At 44.4% G+C, this 26078-nt stretch overlaps 1 long non-coding RNA gene across 1 annotated transcript; it reads left to right on the top strand.

Moving 5' to 3' along the window:
- The first annotated feature begins 402 nt into the window (after positions 1-402).
- LOC147363157 (uncharacterized) lies at positions 403-25870 on the top strand. Its single transcript, XR_015136805.1, has 2 exons — positions 403-607; positions 25043-25870. It is a non-coding gene; the product is annotated as an uncharacterized LOC147363157 (long non-coding RNA).
- The last annotated feature ends 208 nt before the right edge of the window (positions 25871-26078 follow it).

The following is a 26078-nucleotide window of genomic DNA, read 5'->3' as shown; positions in this document are numbered from 1 at the left end:
GGGTTCTTTCCATGTAGTAGGGCTTAAGCAATGCACCCACCTGTACTTAAGGAAGTATAGCCACCCTTCCTGGGTCCTTTGCTTTCCCAACACATTTGTTGGTGTTCCCCTGGCCCAGCGCTTTCAATGGTATCAATATGAGTTGATCCGTGGCCCTTGTTTCCTCTTCACTAACAAGCCCACACATGTCAGATTCTCTGAATATTCCATTGTTTGCAAGAAAATCACCATTTTAGAATCACTCTTTGTTTTGTTGATTGGGAGGAGATATCTCCATCACCCTGCCACACCACCAGGCTGGTGAGCTAGCTAAGCAGGGGGCAGGTGTGACCGCCTCTTCACTCCTGTGGCCCAGATGGACTCTTCCAACAGCTAGTGGCAGAGCTCAGAAGACAACGCAGGCTACCAGCACCGCCGCTCCCCACAAGACCACATTTCCTCCCGGGGTTTCAAGGGCACATCAGTATAAGATAAATGAGACTTCCTAAAAAACTACCTAAAAACATGAGTGCCTCAGCCTGCTGGGTCTACAGAGCTATCAGAGTTTGGGCGAGCTGTCTTGGATGTTTCCTCCAAGAGCTCCAGCCAGTGACGTCCACCCATGCAGGTACGTGCTCCTGTTCATGACCGATCAGCGTCCCCTCCCTGAGGACAGGGTCGTGGCTGTTCTCGGTGTGACTTTGCAGGTAGCTGACAGACACATGCTGAGTCACTCGGCCTGACACAGTAAGGGCAGTAGAGGGTGACAGTGGATGGGCAGGAGGTAAGCTGACCCCCACGGAGGTGGTCCTTTCTGGAAAGCTCCCACGCCTCAGTTATGGTCTGCTGAGTACTCAGGCTTAGAGGCAGCACCGAGATTGGTCATAGTACTTTTCTTCTCCTATATATTTTCTGTTGCTTTCTTCCCAGAGGGGTCTGGCCCATGGGCATCAGCCAGTAAGCAGGAGGCTGAGCGGGCTGGAGCCCAGGCTCCCAGGTCAGGGTCTGCCCCAGAGCCTCAGGGCATCATCCACTAGGACAGAGCACCCACCACGTTCTGACGGCAGCGTGATCATGGCTGATCACAGCGACCGCAGGCCAGCCACAGGCCTCTGTCTTTGCATGCCTGGGGTTTGCTGTGACAGTTAGGGACCCTGCGGCTGCACTTCAGATGAGGTCGGATTAAAATGTGCAAAGGTCCCTGTACCCTGGACTTTTTCCCAAGGGGAGTTAAAAGGAATGACCCAAGGAGTGCTTCGGTGGGGAGTGGGGGATGCTCAAGGCAGGCCATTGCCGCCCACACACGAGCAAGGGGAGTCAGGTGGAGTTGCTGCCACCCAGGGTCCCACCTGCACACCCGTCTCTTTTATGTGGGGACGTTATGTAGGGCGGCCCCTTCCCCTCCAGCAGCTGTTTGGTAAGACGAACAAGTTCACTTATAAGCACAGATGTCATGTCCCGGCTCTGTCCTCTGTGGCAGGCCCACAGATGCCTTAGCACCTTGGAAGGTCCAAACCGACAGCGCCCAAAGAAACCACTCAGACCTTTGAAACCCAGACTGGAGCTCAATCCTCAGGAAAGAGACTGCTCTCGGTATTATTAGCTTTATTTAATATTAGTAACATGGTTCACATGTTTCAGAAATATAAAAACAACACAAATAATTGATGCTAAGAGAACATTTTAGTACATTGTGGTCCATTTCCTTGGCAGACAATTATTCAACACTCAACTGTCATAAAGATATTTTTAAGAGACTCAGAGTGTTCATGCAAATAACCAATGGGCTTCCCTGGTGGCTCAGACAATAAACAATCTGCATGCAATGCCGGAGACCAGGGTTCCATCCCTGGGTTGGGAAGATACCCTGGAGAAGGGAATGGCAACCCACTCCAGTATTCTTTCCTGAACAATCCCATGGACAGAGGAGCCTGGTGGGCTAGAGCCCATGGGGCCACAAAGAATCAGACTAACTGAGTGATTAACATTTTCACTTTCTTTCACAATGGAAAAACAGAACATAACGTTGCATTTACAGTAAGTAAGGTCTAGATGAGACTGTAGGTAAGAAGCAAGAGAAAGCACGCCAAGCATACTCTGAAGAATCTAGAATCTTCTTTTCACCCCCTATGGTGGACCCTGCTCTCCCTTCCTCTCCTCTCCTCTCCCCACAGGCCTCCCTCTGTCGACTCCACCCCACAGTGGAGTGATGAACCGCACCCCCCATGACCCTGGGAGGGAAGGGGGCAGTGAGGGGATGAGGGATGAGGGGATACGATTTTTCTTTTCTCTTTTCATTCGGTCCTTCATCCAATCACTTATTCAGTCTTCACTCACTTGCTGCTCGACCTTGGGAAAGGTGGCTTTTGGTCCCTAAGCCTGTTTTCACTCCTACAAATTAGAACAACCTCCCTGCCCTACTTCAGTTACTATACCCACAACCACTCAGCAGTAAATGAGGGTGTGGAACAAAGTGGTGATTCGAGGCTCAAGGCCATGCCGGGTGAGAGACTGCACTCATCTGTGCCTCAGCCTTGGTGTCCGAGAAAAGGGGCTCCCGGGTACCTGGACCCAGATGTCATGCAGGTACATGGTGTGGCAGCATGAACGCCCCACACAAAGTAGTGGCATTTGTTCCTAGTCTTGGCTGTGCACTTGGCCCAGCCCAGGGCACTTCTCATCTGGGCCTCTTCCTCAAAACTCCCACCACACCTAGAATATACCACTGTTCCCCCAGTACCCCAGGTCATCACCCCCAGGACCCCTACACACACACACACTTATACACACACACTGCACAAAGACCACTTCCTCCTCACACTCTGTGCTCCCCTCCCTCTGCCTGAACACCCCAGGGCTCCTCTTTTCCTCCCCTCATCCTAGGGGACACCTCCCCCACTCATCCTACAACACTTAGGTTTTCTATAAAGCTCCCCCCCAAAATTCACTGTCTCCACATGGCTCAGCGCATAAACAATCTGCCTGGAATGAAAGAGACATAGGAAATGGAGCTGCACGTTCGCTCCTTGGGTCAGGAAGATCCCTGGAGGAAGGCATGGCAACCCACACCAGTATTCTTGCCTGGGAAATCCCATGGACAGAGGAGCCTGGAGGGCTACAGTCCATGGGGTCAAAGTATTGACACGACTGAGCAACTAAATACACTCAGTGTACTTCTGTTCTGTCTTTCTGTGTTTTTCCTGTTCTCTCTGCCCCACTACACTGTCAGCCTTTGAGGCAAAGACCACACGTGTTTCTTGAGCAGTTGCTCAGTGCTCTGCATAGCACTACAGTATTTACATAAAGGAGCAAAGATGCAATATGTTTAAAATGAAAATAAATCAGAGACTTGGTCTGAGCTTTGAAAATGATTGGGGATTTTTAAAAAATGATTGTGGAATATGATAAATATTACATGATTCACATATATGAGGTTCCTAGAGTAGTCAAATTCATGAAGACAGAAAGTAGAACGGTGAGGGGAGGGAGATTAGTTGTTGTTTAGTTGCTAAGTCTTGTCCAATTCCTTTGTGACTCTACGGGCTGTAGCCCACCAGGCTCCTCTGTCCATGGGGTTTCCCAGGCAAAAATACTGGAGTGGGTTGCCATTTTCTTCTCCAGGGGATCTTCCTGACCCAGGGATTGAACCCTGCATTAGCAGGTGGATTCTTTACCCTTGAGCCACTGGAGAAGCTCTGGGAGGTTAGTGTTCAACAGGAATATGAGAAAGTTCTGAAGATCGGTGCTGCCAATGTTTCAGTGTGAATGTACTCACCACCACTGAACTGTACACTGAAACAGTTAACGTGGTAGATTTTGTTATATACACTTTGCCACAATTTTTAAAATTTATAATAGTTGTGGGAAAGACATAAATATACTAAACTGGAAAATTCTGAAACAACATATGAATAAATGACACAGACAATATGGAGCAAAAGCAACACGTGTACTATTTGATTAAGCCCCCAAAAGACAGAAGCCCAGTTCTGAAGGCTGTTTCAGGGTGGAGTGTGGCTTTGTGCTGAGCATCTCTTCCCAAGAAGGGAAGTGAGTTATTTTTAAGTCTTCCATTTGTAAAAGTAATACAATCATGGTACTACACATGGCAGAGACTTAGAAACTAGAAAAAAGGAGTGAGGAAGAAGCATCTTGATGTATTTTCATCTAAAATACATCATGATGTATTTTCATCTAAAATACATCATGATGTATTTTCATTTTTTAGTTTTAATCATGCTCAGTATGGGCTTCCCAGGGGTAAAGAATCTGCCTGCTAATGCAGGAGACGCAAGAGACTCGGGTTCGATCTCTGGGTCAGGAAGATCCCCTGGAGAAGGAAACGGCAACCCACTCTAGTGTTCTTGCCTGGAAAATCCCATGGACAGAGGAGCCTGGGGAGCCCTTGTCCATGGGGTAGCAAAGAGTCAGGCACGACTGAGCATGCACAAGTTTGTGTTCTATACTGAGTATATGTTTTCATTAAACATATACTTATATACATATTTTATACATATGTATATTTTATGTATATATGTGTATATTTATACATATGTATATACATACATATTTTTATATTTTTATATGTTTTTATTTATTATATATGTCTTTATACTATAAGCAGTTTCTTATTCTTATACAATTTTATAATTATGATTCATAATTTTAATGCTTAAAATTATATCAACAGATTATCACAGTTTACTTAATGACCCTTTATTTTTGAATATTCCAGTTGTTTTCAACCTTTAACATCTCTGTTCATATCCTACTGTACCAAGTCTAAGATTATATACAATCTGGAGAATTTTTCCAGATTGGAATTACTGGGCATATGGGTATAATTATTTTTTATAGTTTTTAATATTTGGTATCAATTCCTTTTTAGACCATCAACAAGTTCCAATACTACACCACTTTCATCCACAATAGGTATCATTTCTTCCCCCTGGTGAGTTATGGGTGGGAAATATTTTTTTCAGTATTGATATGATTTGGTATTAGAAGACTGCCACATTTTTCAAAGCCTATATATTTTTAGAGCAACTTTAGGTTCACAGCAAAATCGGAAAGGTACAGGGATTTCCCACATACTCGCTGCCCCGACACAAGACTAGCCTCTCCTCTCATCAACATCCCTCACCAGAGTGGTGTATTTGTTACAATTAATGAACCTACAAGGACACAACATTGTCATCCAAAGTCCATAGTTTACATTAGGATTCACTCTTGGTGTTGAACATTCTATAGGTTTGGACAAATGTGTAATAGCATATGTCCATCATTATGTCACGTAGAGTAATTTCATTACGCTAAAAGTCCTCTGTGCTCCTGTTTATCTCTCCCTTCCCTTAATTTTCTCCCTTCCCTTAACCCCTGCCAACTACTAGTCTTTCTACTGTCTCTATGCTGCTGCTGCTGCTGTTGCAGCAAGTCAAGTCAGTCGTGTCCAACTCTGTGCGACCCCATCGACGGCAGCCCACCAGGCTCCCCCGTCCCTGGGATTCTCCAGGCAAGAACACTGGAGTGGGTTGCCATTTCCTTCTCCAATGCATGAATGAAAAGTGAAAGTGAAGTCGCTCAGTCGTGTCCGACTCTTCGTGACCCCGTGGACTGCAGCCTACCAGGCTCCTCTGTCCATGGCATTTTCCAGGCAAGAGTACTGGAGTGGGGTGCCATTGCCTCCTCCACTGTCTCTATAGTTCTGTCTTTTCCAAAATGTCATATAGTCGGAACCTTCTCATATTGACTCTTTTACTTAGTAATATGCATTTGTTTCCTATGCATTTGTTTCCTATGATGGACAGGGAAGCCTAGTGTGCTGCTGTCCATGGGATGACAGAGTCAGACACGACTAAGCAAATGAACTGACCTGACTGAACTGAAGGGTATCTTGTCTGTGTTAGTCGCTCAGTCGTGTCTGACTCTTTGCAACCCCATGGACTGTAGCCCACCAGACTCCTCTGTCCATGGAATTTTCTAGGCAAGAATACTGGAATGGGTTGCCATTCCCTTCTCCAGGGGATCTTCCTGACCCAGGGATTGAACCTGAGTCCCCTGAATTACAGGCAGATTCTTTATCGTCTGAGCCACCAAGCAAGCTGGAAGGGTATCTTGATTGCTTCCAATCAGGCAGTTACGAATAAAGCTGCTATAAACATCTCTGTGAGGTTTTTGTATGGACACGAGCTCTCAACTCCTTGGGTAAACCCAAGGAATATGATTACTGGATCATAGGGTTAAAATATGTTTAGTTCTGAAAGAAATTGATAAACTGCTTTCCAAGTGGTTGTACCATGTTGCATTCTCACTAGTTGCTCCACATCCTCACCAGCATTTGATGTTGTCAGTATTAATATTTTGGTCTTTAATATTAAAAAGGCTTTGGTCTTTTTAATAAGTGTGTGGTGGTATCTCATTGTTTTTATTTGCATTTCCTTGATGATGTATAATGTGGAGCATCTTTTCTCAGGCTAAATTGCCATCTTCATATGTTTTTGGTGAGGTATCTGTTAAGATTGTGGCCCTTATTTTAATCAGGTTGTTTATTTTCTTATTGTTGAGTTTTTAAAGTTCTTTGTATAATTTGGACCACAGTCCTTTAGCAGATGCATCTTTTGCAAATACTTCTTCCGGTCTGTGGCTTGTCTTAGCACTCTCTTGACATTGTCTTAGCAGAGCTGAAGTTTTTCATTTCAATGAAGTCTATCTTATCATCTACTTCTTCCAAGGATGGTGACTTAGAAAGCAGCATTTTAAAACTCTGTTTCCCAGGTGGAACAGCTTTCCTTGTAGTACACAGACCTTCCTGCTATTCTGTTTATAGACCTAAAGCATAGAACTTATGCTAGAAACACTGCAGGAACTCATATATAATTATGACTGATTCACGGTGATGTACGGCAGAGACCAGCACAATACTGTAAAGCAATTACCCTCCAGTATATATATGTGCTGCCGTCTATGGGGTCGCACAGAGTCAGACACAACTGAAGTGACTTAGCAGCAGCAGTGTGTATGTATTAGTTACCAAGTTGTGCCCAATTCTTTGTAACTCCACGGACTGTAGCTCTCCAGACTCCTCTGTCCATGCAATTCTCCAGGCAAGAATACTGGAGTGGGTTGCCATTTCCTTCTCCAGGGGATCTTCCCCACCCAGGGATTGAACCCTGGTCTCTTGCATTGCAGTCAGATTCTCTATTGTCTGAGCCAGCAGGGAAACCTGTACTTAAATTACCACTTGCAAATAATCCTGCCCCAAGGATCTGCTAAGTTTGTTTCCAGGCACCAGATACCCACCCTAAGGTTTTTTCTTTTTTCCATTTGCTGCATTGCCTGCATACCAAGGAGGGTATCTGGTGCCTGGAAACAAAATCAGCAAACCCTTAGGGCAGGATTATTTACTAGTGGTAATCTAAGTAGGTTACACTGAGTTGCTCGAGGTGACACCAAGGGAGTCTTCACCAAAGTTGTTGGTCAGAACCCCACCCCACCCCCACGCAAGCAGAGGGCAGAGGGACAACCCAGAACCTAAGAGCAGTCAGTAGTTCTCCAAAATAAGAGAGAAGCAGAGCTGGAAAAGGCAAAAGAATAATGAAGGCAAGATGGGGTTAGCAGTGGGAAGGGAAGGGTGCAGGAAGCAAGGGGCAGAGAACAAGTGCAACCTCACCCCTTATGTGGACTCTGACTTCGGAGGGCTCGTTATTGTGGGGGCTTTCCCCTACTGTGTCGTGGTCTTGCTAAAAGTGAAACTGTGATTTTCCAAGGGTTCTGAAGTGGTTTGCCCTGGGAGGGAAGATGTTCCACGTAGGGGGTCCACACTGGCTTGAAAACAGTCCTCCAGCTTTCCGTTACCAAGCCCTAAGGCAGTGAGCCCCAACTCACCCTGTGTCCCAGAGTGGGCCAGGAGTGAAGGAACCCGGAGCACTTCGGCTCAAGTGAGACCTGGCGGGCCTAGACCCCAGCTGCTTCATCACCACAAGATGAAGATGGGTAATAAAGCTCCCATCCACTGGGTCCCCCCAGGTGCCAGCACTTTTAATGAGCCCTTTAACACAAGAGGAGATTGAGGCTCAGAGAGGCTCCCCAGCATGGTTGAAATCACACAGCGTTTAATGAATCGAAGTGCTAGGATCCAACCCCCAGGGACCTGACTCCAATGCTTTACCTACTACACACACGTGCCAGAAATAACCCAGCTGCTCTTTAAGACTTTGAGGAGATGCAAGGCTGCAAGTTTGGTGGAAAAACTTGGGAGAAGCCTGTGTAACCTGATCAAAGTCTGAGTAATTGAATTATTTGAGAAGAAATTCTCAAATTAATGAATCCTCAACTTCTCAAATTTCAAATTAATGAAGTCCAGCTACACAGACTGGTTCAGGAAAAGAGGTGAGACTGGAAGGGAAGTGGTGGGAACCCTGGGGGCAGACAGAACTGCTCAGTAGTTAAGACAGAGGCTGGTATCTGGCAGACCTGGGCTGCCATGTGATGCTGGGCAAGTGATCCGGGCTATTTTTTCTTTAGTTTTATTGAAATAAGATTGACATAAATTATTATATTAATTTAAAGTATACAATATAATGCTTTGATATACGCATATAGTGAAATGATGAATAAGTCTAGTTAATGTTGCTCATCTCACATAGTTACAAGTTTTTCTATGATAAGAACTGTAAAGGTCTACTTTCATAACAACTTTCAAATACACAGTACAGTGTTGTTAACTATAGTCACCATGCTGTACACTACATGCCTGGAATTTATTTATCCTTCCATCTGAACATTCATACTTTTTGATCCCCTTCATCCATTTTCCCCACTACTCACCTCTAGTAACTGCTGATCTTTGCTTTGCTTTGTTCAGTGTTTTTAGATTCTACATATAAGTGAGATCATACAGTATTTAGCTTTCTCTGACTTACTGCATTTTGTTAACGCCCTCAAGGCCCATCCATGTTGTTGCAAATGGCAGGATTTCTTTGTTTTCTGTGGCTGCATACTATTCCACTGTTTATATATACCATATTTTCTTTATCCATCCATTCATTTAAGGACACTTAAGTTTTTTCCATATCTTGACTACTTTAATAATGCTTAATGAACATGGGGATATCAATAACTTTTCAAGATAGTGGTTTCATTTTCTTTGGATGAATACTCGGAAGTGGAATTCCTGGATCTTATTGTAGTTCTATTTTTAATTCTTTAAGGAACAATCATACTATTTTCCATAGTAGCTGCATGAATTTACAGTCCCTCCAACAGTGTATAAGGGTTCCTTTTTCTTTAAACATCCTCAGCAACACTTGCTATCTCCTGTCTTTTTTTTTTTTTTTTCCTGTCTTTTTGATAATAGCATTCTAACAGAAGCAAGGTGAAATCTCAGAGCGGTTTTGACTTGCATTTCCCTGATATAGTAACACTGAGCACCTTTTCATGTACCTATTAGCCGTTTGTATGTCTTCTTTGGAAAACTGTCTATTCAGTGTTCCTCTGCGTATTTTTTAATAGGATTGTTCAATTTTTTTGCTATTGAGTTGTATGAATGCTTTAAATATGTTGAATGTATGCGTGCTCAGTCACTTCAGCTGTGTCCAAGTCTTTACAACCCTATGGACTGTAGCCCACCAGGCTCCTCTGTCCATGGGATCCTCCAGGGAAGAATACTGGAGTGGGTTGCCATGTCCTCCTCCAGGGCATCTTCCTGACTCAGGGATCAAACTCTCATCTACTGTATCTCCTGCATTGAAGGCAGATTCTTTACCCACTGAGCCACCTGGGAAGCCCATATATATTGGATATTAACCTCTTGTCAGATATATGATTTCCCTGGCTATTTTTCAATACCCTAAATCCCACCCCCACTCAAGGCCAGGAAACAGCTGCTTCATTAACCTTGGAATTTCCAGTACTTCAAGCAGTTCATAGGACACAGAAGGTACTTATTACATGTAATTATTCTATTAAATGTCTACAGACGATGGAGTTTTAAAAATTTTCTTAAATTGTATAACATGTCAAATAAAAGTACTGAAAGTCATATAATAAATACACAGAGACCCCTGTCAGATTTAGAAAGTTTAACATTTTTCCAGTTTGTTTCAGTTTTTTTATTTCAAGAAATAAATATTAGTACTGACTTCATCCCCATTCCCTCCTCCAAAACTGCCTAGAGATCATCAGAGCATAAAAATACAAGACCCAACCATATGTTGTCTACAAGAAACCCACTTTAATTGAAAAGACTCAGATGAGTTGTAAAGGGATGGAAAAGCTTTAGCATGCTAACACTAATAGAAAGAAAGCTGCAGTCAGACACAACAGACCTCAGAACAAAGAAAATTAACAGGGTTGAAAAGGGTCATTATATATTATTAAAGGGGTCAATTCTCCAAGAAGACTTCATAATCCTTAACATGAATGTACCTAACAACAGAGCATCAAAAGATTTGAGATAAAAACTGAGAGGGCACAAGGAGGAACAGACAAATCCACAATTACAGTTGGATTTTTTTTAAATTGACCTCTCCACTTAGCATGTGGGATCCTAGATCCCAGACCAAGGATCAAACCCACATCCCCAGCTTTGGAAGCTTGGAGTCTTAACCTCTGGACCACCAGGGGAGTCCCTATAGTTGGATATTTCAATGTCCTTCTCTAAGTAACTGGTAGAGCTAGCAGGCAGAAAACCATCATGAGTTAACTTGCACAGCACTATCAAAGAACTTGATTTAATTGACATTTATAGAATACTCCATCAAACAACAGCAGAATACACATTCTTCCCAAGCTCACATGGAATACACACCAAAGCAGACCTGACTCTGGGCCATAACACATACCTTTACAAAATTAAAAGAATAGAAACCATATAAAGTATGTTCTTAGAAGACAGCGAAATTAAACTAGCATCACTAACAGAAAGATATCTGAATGATATATTCTATTTGGCGATTAAACAACATACATCTAAATATCACATGGGTCAAAGAATAAGTCTTAATAGAAATTAAGAATATTCTGCTTCTTTTTTTTTCCCCTGGCTGGGTCTTCATTTCTGTGTACCAGCTCTTCCTTGCAGCAAGCAAGCTTCTCTAGTGTTGGGGCTTGGGCTTAATTGCCCCATGACATGTGGGATCTTAGTTGCCTGACCAGGGATCGAATTCATGTCCTCTGATTGAAGGTGAATTCTTAACCACTGGACCACCAGGGAAGCCCCCAGAAATTTAAGAATATTTTGAACTAAATGAAAATGAAAACACAATTTATCAAAATGTGTGGGATGCAGCAAGGACAGTGCTTAGAGGCAAATTTATAACATTAAATGCATATATTGAAAAGGAAGGAAGATCTAAAATAAAAAGTCTAAGCTTTCACCTTAGGAAATAAGAGAAAGAAGAACAATTTAAGCCTCGCGCAAGCAGAAGAAAAGAAATAAAATTAGAGCAGAAATCAATGAAATTAAAAACAAAAATAATAGAGAAAATCAAGGAAACTAAAAGCTGGTTCCTAGAAAAGATCAATAAAATTGATAAATCTCTAACCAGGCTAACCAAGAAAAAAGAAGAGCAGACACAAATTACTGATAGAGAAATGAAAGCAGGGTCATCTCTACTGAGCACATGGACATTAAAGGGATGCTGAAGGGATACTGTAAACCCATGGAACTACTTGTGTCTGACAAGCCGGGCCATTCCTCTTCTTTCTTAGTCCTGAAAAAAAAAGGACTTCAGCTCCCCACAACTTACCCCACTTCCCCAACAACACTCCCTTTATCTGAGGGCCATTAGAACAGGAATCTGTCAATTCCAGGAAAATCATGTAATCTCCTTGGATTTCACTTTTCCCTGTATTTCAGCTCAACCAATCCTAAAATCTCACTGTCCTGTGTGCATACTAAGTCGCTTCAGTACTGCCTGACTCTTTGCAATCTACTGCACTGTAGCCCACCAGGCTTCTCTGTCCATGGGATTCTCCAGGCAAGAATACTGCAGTGGGTTACCGTGCCCTCCTCCAGCGGATCTTACCAACCCAGGGATCGAACCCAGGTCTCCTGTGGTTCCTGCATTGCAGGTGGATTCTTTACCACTGAGCCACTGGGGAAGTCCCCTCACTGTTCTTAGTATGAGTTAAAGAAGTCTCTCCCACAGTTGTATAAGCTCTGGGCCCCACAGAACCCCTACCCGCTTTGTGTGCCACCCTGAAATACTTGCTCAGGTGTGGGGGCAGCAAGGAGAGAGGCAGTCAGGGTGGATTCAGGGTATCAGGTTTGAAGGGATGGACTTTTATTTTTCAAAAAGGTGTTTTATGGCACAATAAACATAATTCCTGGGCTTCTCAGGTGGTACTAGTGGCAAAGAACCACCCACCAATGCAGGAGACACCAATGCAGTTTAGATCTCTGGGTTGGAAAAATCTGGAGAAAAAATGGTAACCCACTACAGTATTCTTGCCTGGGAAATCCTATAGGCAGAGGAGCTTGGCAGGTTACAGTCCATGAAGCCTCAGAGTTGGACATGACTGAGCAACTGAACACTTACTACTACTAAACATAATTCTTAGAATGTAAGAGCTGGAAGAGACTAACCTCCACAAATGAAAAGTTAGAAAAAAGAAGCATAAAAGGGCAAGAACAGACAATCCACTCACAAAAAAAGAAAACTGAACTGATTAGACCTACAGGAAAAAAAAAAAAGGTCAACCTCGATAAAAATCAAAGCAAAATTTTTAAAGCATCTGTGATTCTTACTCTTATTTATTCATGTTCTTTTTATAAATTTTGCTGACCATGTGGCAGCCAACAGTGTGCGTTTGTCAAATCCTTAAGAGGCCAATTTGGCTTTCAAGGCCATTTCCTTCTGAAAATCCAGACCAAGAAAATAACTCGAAATGTATAAAAAGATACATATACCACTACGCATATTTGTTTATCAGCTCAAGAGCCATGTGGTTTTTACATCCAGAATATTACTTTAAAATAAGGAAGGGTATAAAATAAAGGGTATAAACTTCTAGCTATAAGATGAATAAGTTCTGGGGAAATACTGTACAGCCTTGTGACTATACTTCATAATACTATCTTGGATGTTTGAAAGTGGCTAAGAGAGTAAATCTTAAATGTTCTCAACCCACACACAGAAAGAAATGTAAATATATGAAGTGATAAATGTGTTAACTAACTTTATTATGCTGATTTTGAAATATATATGTATATCAAACCATCATATTGTTTACATCTTAAACTTACACAATGTTGTATGTCAATCATATCTCAATAAAGCTGGAACAAAAAAATTTTAATTAATTAATTAATATGTAAGGCAGAATCTGCTAGACATGTAAATAGGAAATGGTAAATTCATAAACATATTTTGAAAATTTACAGTTCTTTCAGAAATTAACAAATCAAGTAGATTAAAATCAAGAACATAGCAAATATGGATAATATATATTTACTAACCTTGATCTAATATAGTTTTGTATTCAGTCAGTCAGAACTATGCCTAAAGTTATTTTTAAAATTAACCATCAATCAAAAGTTCAATAAATTCCAAAAGCGTAAATACAAGCCACATCTTCAGATCACCAGACAATAAAATGAAAAGCAAATGGGAAAAAAATCTACAAACTTAAAAAAAACTATAACATTTTCAACAAACATTCAGGATGATTAAAATACAAAAATTTAAATTACACACTATTTGGAAACCTCTGTATCATAATGAACCCAACCTAGATGCCCTACTAACTGGGGACTGATTGGGAAAAACATGAGCAGAATATTATGCAGAGATCAGGTGAGACTCATAAAGAACATGTTAGAAGAGAACTGTGTATGGTAAAAGAATAGTGAACAGCATCCTTTTTACAATAAAATAGAAAATATGACAATGGGAAATTTTTTTTTAATGTATAAATATAGGATTCAAACGAAAGACCACAAATAAATACACCAAAATGTTAAGACAGATTGCTTCCCTGGTAGCTCAGACGGTAAAGAATCTACCTGCAATGAGGGAGGCCAGGGTTTGATCCCTAGATCGGGAAGATCTCCTGGAGAAGAGAATGGCAACCCACTCCAGTATTCTTGCCTGGAGCAGTCCATGGACAGAGAAGTCTGGTGGGCTACCGTCCACGGGGCCGCAAAGAGTTCGACGGGACTGAGCGACTCAACAAACACACATAGTTCCATACTGGCACTATGAGCAATTACTTTTTCTTTTGTATTCCTCCCCCTCTGCAAAAGATGTTTTAACCTAGAAAAACAGGCAAACCTTTTGGGGTTAAATATTGATGGCATCCATCTGAGGCAGAGAGTAATTTAGGGATGTGCTAGAGTCACAAGCTCAGTACAGGGGCGGGGATGGGGAGGCACCCGCTGCACCCACACGACCCCGACCCCGACCCCTACTCCATTTCTGGAACCAGAAAAGAAGACTGACATCACCAGAAGAAACAGGCCGGGCCTAGGTACTTGCTAGTTCCTGACATCAGGACATGATTTGACCGAGGGGCTCTGGTTCCAACCTCCGCCCAGACCAGCGCGGGGCTGGGCCTTCATGTTAACTAAAGCCAAGAGCCGAACGAAATCGTTGAACCGGGCCAAGGAACCTCAGAGAAGCCCTGGCCCCTCTAACCTCCCACCTAGCGCTCTGAGCCTTTCCCTTCTCCCGGACCAGCCGGAGCCCAGCGCTGCCTAGACCCTTCCCTGCACGGCGACTTCGGCGTCCCGCGGGCGCCAGCAACCAGGGACCGGCGCTCCACCTGTCCCCAGGACATCCCGAGCACCCTGCCCCATTGGCTTCCTGCCGTTGCCTCCCTCCTTCCTTCCCCTCGGCCCGATCCCCACCCCCACTCGGGGATACAGGTCCGGATGAGCAGTTGAGAGTACCCCATCCGCGGCCCCTCTGCTCTTTGGTCCCGCTGTCTGTGCCAGGGGTCCAGCAGACAGCAGTCGGGTCAGTCCCGGGGTGGGGGTGGGGGTGGGGGGTGGGGGTGGGGGGGGGCGGGGCTCCCGGAGCTGGGCATGACCTAGGATCTCCAGTCAGGTCCCTTTTCATTTTTGACAAGTGAGGGAAGGAGAGTTGGGAGAACTTGCAGCCTAGCACAGAGAAGAAAGAGGTTCTCAATTTGAGGACTCCTTACAATACTTTGGCCACCTCATGTGAAGAGTTGACTCATTGGAAAAGATTCTGATGCTGGGAGGGATTGGGGGCAGGAGAAGAAGGGAACAACAGAGGATGAGATGGCTGGAGGGCATCACCAACTTGATGGACATGAGTTTGAATAAACTCCGGGAGTTGGTGATGGACAGGGAGGCCTAGCGTGCTGCGATTCATGGGGTCGCAAAGAGTCAGACACGACTGAGCGACTGACCTGAACTGAACTGAACTTCCATCCTTAATGGAAAACGGCATGGCAGCCCAGTCCGATGTTCTTGCCTAGAGAATCCCATGAACAGAGGAGCCTGGCGGGCTACACTCCAGAAGGTCACAAAGAGTAGGTAGGATATGACTGAAGCAACTTAGCATGCATGCATGCATTCATTCCACCCTTAAAGCATCAACATTTTATTTCTAAGGACAGGGACTTAGTGGTAGATATTGAGGGAATGGGGAGGTTAGGAGTCTACAGGAAGCATATCCTGGCCCCCCTCTATCTGGAGCCAGAAATTCCATCTTTAACCAGTCTTTTGATCCCCAGTCAAATGCAAGTCTTACCCTCCATCCCATTCCACTCCATCCCCCAGGGGAGAAAGAAAAGAGGAATCCTAGGAGCCTGTAATAGGACTCCTGGGAGTTGGGGTGGGAATCCTGAGAAAGGCGAGGTCCAAAATCACTGATGGGGGACAGCTGGGTGGGGGCATTGACGATGGCTGGTCCCCAGCTGGCTGGGAGGGAACATGAACCAGCTTCAGTTTTGCAGGTGGGCAAGCACAAACAAAATTCAAAATTCTTCTCTCCTTTGTTGTTGTTCAGTTGCTCAGTCGCGTCTAACTCTTTGTGACCTCATGGACTGCAGCATGCCAGCCTTCCCTGTTCTTCAACATCTCCCAGAGTTTGTTCAAACTCGTGTCCAGTGAGTCGGTGATGCCATCCAACAATCTCATCCACTGTTGTGCCCTTCTCCTCCTGCCTTCAATCTTTCCCAGCATGAGGGTCTTTTCCAATGAGTCAGCTCTTCACATCAAGTGGCCAAAGTACTGGAGTTTCAGCTTCAGCATCAGTCCTTCCAGTGAATATTCAGGGTTGATTTCTTGTAGAATTGACTGTTTTGATCTCCTTGCAGTCCAAAGGACCCTCAGGAGTCTTCTCCAACACCACAGTTCAAAAGCATCAATTCTTTGGCATTCAGCCTTCTTTATGGTCCAACTCTCACCTCCGTAAATGATGACTGGAAAAACCATAGCTTTGACTAAACGGACCTTCATAGGCAAAGTAGTGTCTCTGCTTTTTAATACGCTGTCTACAGAGGATGGGAGAAGGCAATGGCGACCCACTCCAGTACTCTTGCCTGGAAAATCCCATGGACGGAGGAGCCTGGTAGGCTGCAGTCCATGGCGTCGCTGAGTCGGACACGACTGAGCAGCTTCACTTTCACTTTTCACTTTCATGCATTGGAGAAGGAAATGGCAACCCACTCCAGTGTTCTTGCCTGGAGAATCCCAGGGACGGGGGAGCCTGGTGGGCTGCCGTCTATGGGGTCGCGCAGAGTCGGACACGACTGAAACGACTCAGCAGCAGCACAGAGGATGAGATGGCTGGATGGCATCACCGACTCGATGGACGTGAGTTTGAGTGAACTCCGGAAGTTGGTGATGGACAGGGAGGCCTGGCGTGCTGCAATTCATGGGGTCGCAAAGAGTAGGACACGACTGAGCGACTGAACTGAACTGATGTTTGTCATAGCTTTTCTTCCAAGGAGTAAGCTCCCTCCTTTCCTCCTCCCCAACTCTCAACCGGGACCAAACTAGAGCAAGGCTGCCCCCTGCAGGACAGAGCAGGGCATCCTGAGTGAGCAATGCTCGGGCTTGGTAGGCAGCGTCATGGATTACTTGGTCCTAGCTCAGTAACTGCCTCCTGAATTAAATTGCTCACCCTCCCTGACCCTCCGATTTTCTTCCTCTATAACATAAAAATGTGTTGGATGGTCTATTCTCTGAGCTCACTTCCAGGTCCAGATTCTAGATCTTTCCTTTCTCCTGCCCCCACCTCGGCCCCACCCAGGGCCCCTCAGCCCTGCTTCATCTTTCTGACCGCATGGTCCTGCCCACCCACCGCAGCGCCCCAGTTTTCACCCCAGTGCTGTGCGCTGGGCTCTGTGCCCTATGCGTGCAGCCACACAAGGTCAGGACTTGACCCCCGTTTGGGGCCACTGTTTTCCTGGAGTAAGAGCATAAATGTGCTGCCTGCCTCTGATCAGGGTTGTCTGTCTCCAGAAAAAAAAAAAAAAAAAAGGAGTTCTTAGGAGAAACGGTGGAGGGGGATCACCGATTGACCTTGGATCCATCGGTGTGGCTCTTTTAGACCTCTGCCAAGTCTGGCCCAGAGAATTCTATAGAACAGAATGACCAAGAAAAGAAGGGAGTGTGAACTGGCCCCGCCTCCTCTCCAGCATCAACTATGCCTCAATAGCCCTGCGGGGTGCTGGCTTCCCCAGACACACTGAGAGGTGTTTTGGCCTCGTGCCTTGGCAACACTGCCTGCCTGCAGCTTGGCTGCCCACCCCCCAACCCCCCAATCCCATCACGCCTGCTTCTTCGCCTCCAGGAAGACTGAGTTCAGGCACAACTGGCTCTAGTCGCCCTGATCGCCCTCCCCAGTCCCCACCCCACCTGGCTGGGGGCGGCAGGCGGCTGGGCTCCCAGTGCTCCTGTCCGGGGGCTGCACCCACCACATCCTGGCACCCTCATCGTGGTATCATCACATGTTCTCTTGTCTGTCCCCACACCCACGGCAAACCCCACCCACACCCCAGCTCCCTGTACTTTTCTCCACTGCACAACCGCGGAGGAGCGGGGGCGGGGGTCGCTGGCTCTGCCTTCCCAGTAAGAGCCTGACTGGAGCTCAGGGGAGATCCTAGTTCATACGTTGTCCTCTGGACATAAGCAGGGACATTCCCGAAGGGCGCTTTACCCAAGCGTCTTGAGGTGTGGAGCGAGCAGCTCATCTCTCTCCTTCCTGCTAAACTGAGAAGGTGCAAACCACCCTAAGAAATCCTCTAAACCCCATCATCTGAAACCCAACAAAGGCAGGGGACTTGGAGTGGGGGAGAAGCTGGAGGACCAGTAGAGAATGGAGGGGAATGCCTTCAACTTCCCTCACCTTTTCTTTCTTTTCCCAGCTCCACCCTTTCTTTCTGCCTTTTCCCCCCTCTTTCCAGGTCCACATCTCCTCCTCTTCTTCCCTGGGAAGGCTCTGATAAATGGGTCTCCATGCTGCAGGCGCTGGGGGCCTTTGAGAGGGCCCGCCCTCTGGTTCTGGTGGTTAGCTCTGGAAACAGTTGTCCCCCCTCCTGCAGTGTTTCCACTGCTTTGCCCTCCAGCTTCCACAGCTTACCACACAGGTGACCCAATAACACAACTCAGATCCCCCCGGAAAGTTGCCCGGGGCGCTGACCACCCGCAAAGTCATAGTTTGTGACCATGTAAAACTTACTGGTTGAGCTGAGGTTGCTTCACGGATGCGCCAAATAAAAGAATTAACCCTCTTGTGTAAAAAGAAAAATTTCCACTGCCTTTTTAAAGTTTCTATTTTGGGTAAACTGTTTCCAGGCAACAAATCATCTCACCAAAAAAAGAAGGAGGAAGAGGAGGTGAAAAAGGAGGAAGTGGGGGGAGGAAGCGGGGGAGAGGACAGAAAGAAAGGAGCCTTTTAATAGTTTATTTTGCCCCACCAAGTTTTTTTCACAGAGCCTGAACTGTGAATACAGCAGGACTCTGGATTCTGTGAACAGACAGAAGAGCTGAAGTCTCATTTGATTGTTGAAATTAGTAGTAAACAACTGATTGAAAAGAAAACAGGTTCTTTAAGCACCAATGATATTTGCATTTTAAGTGATGTGAGTTCGGGAAGGCAGGGACAGCACCTGGTGTGAGGGAGTTACTTAAACATTGTTGACACTCAAAGACAAGGAAAGCAAATGGGCCATTTGGGAAAGAGGCTAAATGGCCAACATCTGACAAAAGGCTCAATCTCAACCATGTTTAAGGAGATACAGATTTAAACAACAACAAGATACCTACTCACACTTATCAGATTGGCTGAATTGAAAAGACTGGCAAAACCAACAATTAGAAAGCATGTGGGCAAACAGAAATTCATCCATAGCTTGGTGTGAGTATAAGCAGGTACCATTACTTTGAAAAGAACTTTGTGAATAAATAGGAAAAGGAGTACATCAAGGCTGTATATTGTCACTCTGCTTATTTAACTTATATGCAGAACACATCATGAGAAATGCTGGGCTGGAAGAAGCACAAGCTGGAATCAAGATTGCCAGGAGAAATATCAATAACCTCAGATATGCAGATGACACCACCCTTATGGCAGAAAGTGAAGAGGAACTAAAAAGCCTCTTGATGAAAGTGAAAGAGGAGAATGAAAAAGTTGGCTTAAAGCTCAACATTCAGAAAACGAAGATCTTGGCATCTGGTCCCATCACTTCATGGGAAATAGATGGGGAAACAGTGGAAACAGTGTCAGACTTTATTTTTGGGGGGCTCCAAAATCACTGCAGACGGTGATTGCAGCCATGAAATTAAAAGACACTTGCTCCTTGGAAGGAAAGTTATGTCCAACCTAGATAGCATATTCAAAAGCAGAGACATTACTTTGCCAACAAAGGTCCGTCTAGTCAAGGCTATGGTTTATCCAGTAGTCATGTATGGATGTGAGAGTTGAACTGTGAAGAAAGCTAAGTGCTGAAGAATTGATGCTTTTGAACTGTGGTGTTGGAGAAGACTCTTGAGAGTCCCTTGGACTGCAAGGAGATCCAACCAGTCCATTCTAAAGAAGATCAGTCCTCTGGGTGTTCTTTGGAAGGAATGATGCTGAAGTTGAAACTCCAATACTTTGGCCACCTCATGCGAAGAGTTGACTCATTGGAAAAGACTCTGATGCTGGGAGGGATTGGGGGCAGGAGGAGAAGGGGACGACAGAGGATGAGATGGCTGGATGGCATCACTGACTCCATGGACATGAGTCTGAATGAACTCTGGGAGTTGGTGATGGACAGGGAGGCCTGGCATGCTGCAATTCATGGGGTCGCAGAGTTGGACACGACTGAGTGACTGAACTGAACTGAACTGAACTGATGGGGGTAAGATGGAGTAGGAAATGGCACCCTACTCCAGTATTCTTGCCTGGACAGAGGAGCCTCACAGGCTACAAGTCCATAGGACTGCAAAGAGTTGGACATGACTGAGCAACTGAGCACACACACGGGGATAACAGAGGGAGATGCTTGAAGTCATCATTTTTCTCAAGGCCAGTGTCTTCCTTAAGTCATTCCTTTCCCAGGTTGATACACTAGAGAAAATTTTGTATATGGACTCTAGGGAGTATATGTAGAAGGATGTTCCCTGCAGTGTTGTTTACAATGGCAAAACCTAAAAACAACCAAAAGTCATCAACAGAGGACTAGAGAAATAAACAGTGGCATTTGTCATCAAATCTTCTCTTCAGTTCAGTTCAGTCTCTCAGTCATGTCCAACTCTTTGTGACTGCATGGACTGCTGCATGCCAGCCTTCCCTGTCCATCACCAATTCCCAGAACCTACTCAAACTCATGTCCATTGAGTTGGTGATGCCATCCAACCATCTCATCCTAGTCATCCCCTTCTCCTCCTGCCTTCTATCTTTCCCAGCATCAGGATCTTTTCAAATGAGTCAGTTCTTCACATGAGGTGGCCAAAGTATTCAAGTTTCAGCTTCAGCATCAGTCCTTCCAATGAATATTCAGGACTGATTTCCTTTAAGATGGACTGGTTGGATCTCCTTGCAGTCCAAGGGACTCTCAAGAGTCTTCTCCAACACCACAGTTCAAAAGCATCAATTTTTTGGTGCTTCACATCCATATATGGCCACTGGAAAAACCGTAGCTTTGACTAGACAGACTTTTGTTGGCAAAGTAATGTCTCTGCTTTTTAATATACTGTCTAGGTTGGTTATAACTTTCCTTCCAAGGAGCAACTATCTTTTAATTTCATGGTTGCAGTTACCATCTGCAGTGATTTTGGAGCCCCCCAAAATAAAGTCTGTCACTGTTTCCACTGTTTTCCCATCTATTTCCCATGAAGTGATGGGACCAGATGCCATGATCTTCATTTTCTGAATGTTGAGCTTTAAGCCAACTTTTTCACTCTCCTCTTTCACTTTCATCAAGATGCTCTTTAGTTCTTCTTTGCTTTATGCCATAAGGGTGGTGTCATCTGCATATCTGAGGTTATTGATATTTCTCCCAGCAATCTTGATTCTAGCTTTTGCTTCATCCAGTCCAGCATTTCTCATGATGTGTTCTGCATATAAGTTAAATAAGCAGGGTGACAATATATAGCCGTGACATACTCCTTTCCTGATTTGGAACCAGTCTGTTGTTCCGTGTCCAGTTCTAACTGTTGCTTCTTGACCTGCATACAGATTTCTCAGGAGGCAGGTCAGGTGGTCTGGTATTCCCATCTCTTTCAGAATTTTCCACAGTTTGTTGTGATCCACACAGTCAAAGGCTTTGGCATAGTCAATAAAGCAGAAGTAGATGTTTTTCTGGAACTCTCTTGCTTTTTCAATGATCCAGCGGATGTTGGCAATTTGATCTCTGATTCCTCTGCCTTTTCTAAATCCAGCTTGAATATCTGCAAGTTCACAGTTCACCTACTGTTGAAGCCTGGCTTGGAGAATTTTGAGCATTACTTTACTAGTGTGTGAGATGAGTGCAATTGTGCAGTAGTTTGAACATTCTTTGGCATTGCCTTTCATTAGAATTGGAATGAAAACTGACCTTTTCCAGTCCTGTGGCCACTGCTGAGTTTTCCAAATTTGCTGGCATATTGAGTGCAGCACTTTCACAGCATTATCTTTTAGGATTTGGAATAGCTCAACTGGAATTCCATCACCTCCACTAGCTTTGTTCGTAATGATGCTTCTTAAGGCCACTTGACTTCACATTCCAGAATGTCTGGCTCTATGTGAGTGATCACACCATTGTGGTTATCTGGGTCATGAAGATCTTTTTTGTATAGCTCTTCTGTGTATTCTTGCCACCTCTTAATATCTTCTGCTTCTGTTAGGTCTATACGATTTCTGTCCTTTATTGTGCCCATCTTTGCATGAAATGTTCCTTGGTATCTCTAATTTTCTTGAAGAGATCTCTAGTCTTTCCCATTCTATTGTTTTCCTCTATTTCTTTGCACTGATCACTGAGGAAGGCTTTCTTATCTCTCCTTGCTATTCTTTGGAACTCTGCATTCAAATGGGTATATCTTTCCTTTTCTCCTTTGCCTTTCACTTCTCTTCTTTTCACAGCTATTTGTAAAGCCTCCTCAGACAACCATTTTGCCTTTTTGAATTACTTTTTCTTGGGGATGGTCTTGATCACTGCCTCCTGTACAAAGTCACAAACCTCCATCCATAGTTCTTCAGGCACTCTGTCTATCAGATCTAATCCCTTGAAACTATTTGTCACTTCCACTGTATAATTGTAAGGGATTTGATTTAGGTCACGCCTGAATGGTCTAGTGCTTTTCCCTTTTTTCAATTTAAGTCTGAAATTTGCAATAAGGAGTTCATGATCTGAGCCACAGTCAGCTCCCGGTCTTGTTTTTTCTGACTGTATAGAGCTTCTCCATCTTTGGCTGCAACAAATATAATCAATCTGATTTCAGAATTGACCATCTGGTGATGTCCATGTGTAGAGTCTTTTTCTTGGGGATATCCATCACCAACTGGAGTGGCAGCTGTGTAGTGCTGGAGTGACTTTGAGGAGATACCCCATGTCTAAGGGCAGAGAAGCCCCAGAAAGGTGGTAGGAGGGGGGAAATTATGTTTAGAATCAAACCCCATACCCACTTGAGATGCTCAGAGGGCTCAAACAAACCTTGTGCACACCAGGACCCAGAGACCCCACAGAGACTGAGACAGAATGGTGTTTGAGTGTCTCCTGCAGAGGTATGGCTCAGCAGTGGATTGCTACAGGGGCAGGAACTCTGGGTGCAGTAGACCTGGGTATGGCATAAGTCTTATTAGAGGAGGTCACCATTAACACCACCACAGAGCCACCAGAACTTACACAGGACTGGGGAAACAGACTCTTGGAGGGCACAAACAAAACCTTGTGTGCACCAGGACCCAGGAGAAAGGAGCAGTGACCCCAAAGAGACTGATCCAGACTTGCCGATGAGTGTCCAGGAGTCTCCAGTGGAGGCGTGGGTCGGCAGTGGCCTACTGTAGGGTTGGGGACCCTGAGTGCAGCAGTGCATGCATGGCACCTTTTGAACAAGATCGCCATTATCTTCATTACCTCCAACCATAGTTTGGCCTCAGGTCAAATAACAGAGAGAACACAGCCCTGCCCATCAACAGAATTAAAGATTCTGTTAACCTTTAATTTAAAGCTTAATTTAAGATTCTAGTGGATTAAAGATTCACTGAGCATGGCCCCACCCATCAGAACAAGACCCAGTTTCCCCCTCAGTCAGTCTTTCCCATCAGGAAGCTTCCATAAGCCTGTTATCCTTCTCCATCAGAGGGCAGACAGAATGAAAACCACAATCACAGAAAACTAACCAGTCTGATCACATGGACCATAGTCTTGTCTAACTCAATGAAACCATGAGCCATGCCGTGTACTGCCAGCCAAGATGGACAGGTCATGGTGGAGAGTTCTGACAAAACGTGGCCCACTGGAGAAGGGAATGGCAAACCACTTCAGTATTCTTGCCTTGAGAACCCCATGAACAGTATGAAAAGGCAAAAAGATATGACACTGAAAGATGAATGCCCCAGGTTGGTAGGGGCCCAATATGCTACTGGAGATCAGTGGAGAAATAACTACAGAAAGAATGAAGAGACAGAGCCAAAGCAAAAACAATACCCAGTTGTGGATGTGACTGGTGATGGAAGTAAAGTCCGATGCTGTAAAGAGCAATATTGCATAGGAACCTGGAATGTTAGGTCCATGAATCAAGGCAAATTGGAAGTGGTCAAACAGGAGATGCCAAGAGTGAACACTGACATTTTAGGAATCAGCAAACTAAAATGGACTGGAATGGGTGAATTTAACTCAGATAACCATTATATTTACTATTGTGAGCAAGAATCACTTAGAAGAAATGGAATAGCCATCATAGTCAACAAAAGAATATGAAATTCAGTACTTGGATGCAATCTCAAAAACGACAGAATGATTTCTGTTCGTTTCCAAGGCAAACCATTCAATATCACAGTAATCCTAGTCTATGTCCCGACCAGTAAAGCTGAAGAAGCTGAAGTTGAACGGTTCTATGAAGACCTACAAGACCTTTTAGAACTAACACCCAAAAAAGATGTCCTTTTCATTATAGGGGACTAGAATGCAAAAGTAGGAAGTCCAGAAACACCTGGAGTAACAGGCAAATTTGGCCTTGGAATACAGAATGAAGCAGGGCAAAGTCTAATAGAGTTTTGCCAAGAGAAGGCACTGGTCATAGCAAACACCCTCTTCCAACAATACAAGAGAAGACTCTACACATGGAGATCAGCAGATGTTCAATACCAAAATCAGATTGATTACTTCTCTTGTATCCCCCTAAATATGAAAGACTGTGCTCCACTCATGAAAAAAACAAATTTTGTAGTAAAATACACAGAACGTAGTATCTACCATCCTAACCATTTTTAAGTATACAGTTCAATGTGCAGTGTGAAGTACATTCTTGTGCAACCATCACCACCATCCACCTTCAGAAGTTCTCATTTTGCAAAACTGAAACTCTGTACCCTTTAAACAATAACTCCTCATTCCCCTTCCCCGCCCCCCAGCCCCCAACAACCACCATTCTACTTTCTGTCTCTGATTTTGACTACTCCAGGTACTTTGTGGTCTCCTGCACTGCTGCTGCTGCTGCTAAGTCACTTCAGTCGTGTCCAACTCTGTGCGACCCCATAGACAGCGGCCCACCAGGCTCCCCCGTCCCTGGGATTCTCCAGGCAAGAACACTGGAGTGGGTTGCCATTTCCTTCTCCAATGCATAAAAGTGAAAAGTGAAAGTGAAGTCACTCAGTCGTGTCCGATTCTTCGTGACCCCATGGACTGCAGCCCACCAGGCTGCTCCATCCATGGGATTTTTCAGGTAAGAGTACTGGAGTGGGGTGCCGTCACCTTCTCCACTCCTGCACTTCAGGCAGATTCTTTGCCATCTAACCCACCAGGCTAGCCCTAAGTAAAGCATACAGTATTTGTCTTTTTGTGATGGCCTTATTTCACTTAGCATAACATCCTCAAGGTTTATCCATGCTGTAGTATATGTCAAATTTCCTTCCAGTTTAAGGTTGCATAATATTCCATTGTATGTATATGCTACATTTTGCTTATCCATCCACCCATCAGTGGACATCTAGGTCACTTCCACATTTTAGCTATTGTGAATAATATTGCTGTGAATATGGTATACTTCTTCACTCAATTTTAACTTGACATCAAACACTTTCCATCATAAATACTTGTAAAGTACATAATTTCCCATGTGTTGTAAATAATTTTTTTTTTTTTGGCCACACAGACTTTGGAATCTTAGTTCCTCAACAAGGGATTGAACTCTCACCCTTGGCAGTGAAAGCCAGGAGTCATACCCACTGAACTGCCAGGGAATTTCCCATAAATATTTTAAAATAAAACCTTACATCACCCTTTTTGTTCCTAATAGAACAAATTATATATCAACTTTATTTCAGTAATCACCCATTTTGAAAATATAAGAACAAGTTCTTTAACTTTTGGAAATTTTCCATCATTCTTTTTTCCCCTCAAACTTACGAATTCTATCCCACTTCTTCCATAGACATTTATTCTAATATGATATGTTCTTATGCTTGAAGAACTTTTATTGCTCATACTTCTCTGCCCCC

The sequence above is a fragment of the Bos grunniens genome, chromosome 11, assembly GCF_055505025.1.
Source record: "Bos grunniens cultivar Pamir isolate PY7600 chromosome 11, Bosgru_T2T1.0, whole genome shotgun sequence".
Lineage (NCBI taxonomy): Eukaryota > Metazoa > Chordata > Mammalia > Artiodactyla > Bovidae > Bos > Bos grunniens.
The sequence above is the reverse complement of the archived record's forward strand: the minus strand, read 5'-3'. Positions and strand labels throughout refer to the sequence as shown.